A 3,354-nucleotide genomic window follows, 5' to 3' on the forward strand; every position below is an offset into this window, starting at 1 on the left:
CCACCCAGCCAATAATAGGAACCCAGGAAAGAGGAAGAGGAGCTCAAGACAGGGCAAAGCTGGAAACAGAGGGAATCAGTTTGGATTGTAGGCTGGGGTTCCAGAGAGCTGGCAGTGTCGGGCAGGAATCCGGAGAGAGTGAGCAATCTAAGCAATAATTGTAATAAAAATATTGAATACTGACTAAATGGTCTGTTTCTGTCTTAACTACTTTCCATGAATGAAGTCATTTCATCCCTATCACAATTTGATAAGGCAGATATATCATTTCCCCATTTTACAGATGTGTAAACGGAGGGATCCAAATGAATTCAAATACCATTCAGCTCACACAGGGATCCAAGGGGCACCAATTTAGCAAGTGGGCCGACAATGGAGTTCTAAGGCTTTGACACTACAAAGAGTTGCGAAGGCGGGGGGGAGTCAGATTCTGAAGCGGAATGCCTGGCAGTGACAGGAGACAAAGACTAAAAACTCTGGAGTGAATGGAAAGAAAAGAGCCAGATAAATGACTCAGGCTCCAAGCAAGCATATTTGAATGCAGACTAGTTTCTAAAGGGCAACTGGTGAGACTCAGAGAGACTGGGCCTGGAGAAGCCTGGGTGCATGGATAGTCTAGAGCCTACGTATCATTTATGTCTCCTCCGATTCTCATAGTTATTGACTGCAAAACCATCAAGAGATGAGCACTGAGTGTTGTATATATATGTTGGAAAATTGAATTTAAATAAAATATAAAAAAATAAAATAAACCATGGAATCAAAAAGAGCCTGTTTTTAGGTCCCAAAAAGAAGGCAGGCCGGAGAAGCTGGATTCCCCTCTGGGCCCATGCTTGGAGAGAAGGAGCCTCAAGAGATAAGCATACAGCTACCAGGGCTCCCTCCCTTAATATTTGGAGCCTCCTTAGCACATCAGGGTCACCTAATAAAGACCACGACCAGCCCAGCTTGTACTCTCTGTGGAATCATTCAGATCACCTGGTGCCATTTGGAAGCATGGGAACAGATGGTGTGACATCTTTACCCTGATTCAGATCAGAGGAAGAAATGTTGACCAAGTTCCTATGGATGATGCTTGTGGTGGTTTTAAAAATAAGTCTGCAGGCTTTGATGGTCTCCTGATTTCCCTCCCCCTGAATCCAGGCTGTATATATGTGCAGCATCGAAAATGCAATTGACACTAAGAAGTTGCCAGGCTAGATTCAAAAAACCGATATAGTTTCCACCTGTCTTTCTTGCTTTCTTTCAGGATATTTATCCTTGAAACCCAGCCACCATGTTTTGAGGAAGCTTGGGCCATATGCAGAGGCCACATGTAGGTGTTCAGCCCACAGCCGTCACCAGCCACCAGTTGGTGAGTGAGCAGCCTCTTGATGATCCCAGCTCCAACCCTCCTGCCGCCCCGGGGGAATGCCAAGTGGAGCAGACACAGGCTGTCCCTGCCAAGCCTGGCATACACAGCAGATTCAAGAGCAAAACAAATGTTGTTATTGTTTTAGTCACTGAGTCTTAGGATGGTTGGTTGCAAAACAATAGATAATTGGAAAATGCTTCATTCTTATTTTGTACGCAGGTCACCCTGGAAGCCCCATCTTATAATAAAGTGGGGTGCTAGTGAGGGAAGCAGAATACGATGACAGGAGAAACCTTGATGTTTCTCTCCAAGGATCTCATCCTGCCCTGTGATCTTTGGGATCTTATCATCTGTAACATAACTTAAGCTCCAAACGATTGTGCCACTTTAAAACCATATATGGGGCAGCCCTGGTGGCTCAGCACTTTAGCGCCGCCTTCAGTCCAGGGCCTGATCCTGGAGACCCGGGATCGAGTCCCACGGTGGGCTCCCTGCATGGAGCCTGCTTCTCCCTCTGCCTCTGTCTCTGCCTCTGTCTCTCTCTCTGTGTCTCTCGTGAATAAATAAATAAAATCTTTAAAAAAAATAAAAATAAAAAAATAATAAAGCCATATATATTCTCCCCTTCATGAATAGCATGTATGTGTGCAAATAAAAGAAATGTCTAAGTCACACAAATCTTTCTTCTCAAGTAGAGAAGGGGGTCACTCTTTAACTAGGTCCCAATTATAAGGTGTTATAAATGAAAAAGAAAATACACAAGCAAACTTTCTAGAAATGGAGGCTCTCTCTAGGCCATCTTCTTTTTAAGTTAGGACAGAACAGAGGGTTCTCTATTGAGAACCCTCTGTACTTGAGAACCCTCTGTACTTGAGAACCCTCTGAGGGGTTCTCAAGTACACTCTCTTGCCCAGACTTTAACTTAGCTCTTAAAGGAGGCAGGGTTCATTACTAGGAAAGAAGGAAAAGAAAGAAAGGGGGGGGCGGGGTGCAGGCAGGGTAGGCTTCTATGCCCTCTGCTTCTTAACAACTGTGATTAACCCTCTTCTGACTTTCAGGCTTTTCAGAGACGACAAGAGGAGAAGGCAGGCTGGCACCAGTCAGTGCTCAAGAGAGAGGGAAGGAGTCTTAGTAATTCAAAAGCCCTCAGCAGTCCTGGAAAGAAAGCAGTCCTTACAAACAGGAAGTAATAAAAAGGTGGAGACTTCCTGGAGCCTGAGGCCCAGTGGAAAAGAAGCAGAAAACCTTCCATAAAATAAACATGAAGGATGCATAATTCTCAATCATGCCTCTGTGTCCATGAGTGATTCTTTCATAATACTCTTCCCTTCCATCAAGACTTGAAAGCTTGCCCTTGACCCATCTGGAGTAATTGGCACATTGTTTGCAAACTTGTGTTGGCCAGACTATGGGTTCCTCCACAGTGGAGGTTGATGGCTTGTCCGCATCATGTCCCCTGCTCCTAGCACAGATCCCATCATAAATATACACAGACAGGTGTAATAGTTAATTTTAGGCATCAACTTGCCTGGGCTTCAGGATGCCTAGACATTTGGTCAGCATTATTCTGGGTGTGTCCATGAGAGTGTTTCTAGTTGAGAATAACACTGGATTCAGGGGATTTTGAGAAAAGCAAACAGGCCTCCCCGATGTGGGTAGGCCTCATCAGTTGAGGGCTTAAAGGAGCAAAAAGAATGACACTCCACAAGAAAGAAAGAGCTCCTCCTTGCTTGACTGCCTTGAGATGGGACATTGGTTCTTCAATGTCTTCAAACAGACTGGTTCTTCAATTAGACTCAAACTGAAATATGGGCTCTTCCTGGGTCTTGACCTAGGGCAGATACTGGCTCAAGATCAGGACAGACTAAAACTACACCATCTGCTCTCTTGGGATTCCAGTTGGCTAGCCACAGATCTTGGGACTTGTCAGTCCCCATAATCATATGAGCCAATCCTATCTATCTATCTATCTATCTATCTATCTATCTATCTATCTATCC

The 3,354-nt window shown here is 44.7% G+C and overlaps 1 long non-coding RNA gene across 1 annotated transcript; it reads left to right on the forward strand.

Moving 5' to 3' along the window:
* Positions 1-443: 443 nt before the first annotated feature.
* LOC112646371 (uncharacterized) lies at positions 444-2,587 on the forward strand. Its single transcript, XR_003127611.3, has 3 exons — positions 444-566; positions 1,250-1,354; positions 2,413-2,587. It is a non-coding gene; the product is annotated as an uncharacterized LOC112646371 (long non-coding RNA).
* The last annotated feature ends 767 nt before the right edge of the window (positions 2,588-3,354 follow it).

The sequence above is a fragment of the Canis lupus genome, chromosome 6 (genome assembly GCF_003254725.2).
Source record: "Canis lupus dingo isolate Sandy chromosome 6, ASM325472v2, whole genome shotgun sequence".
Taxonomy (NCBI): Eukaryota; Metazoa; Chordata; class Mammalia; order Carnivora; family Canidae; genus Canis; species Canis lupus.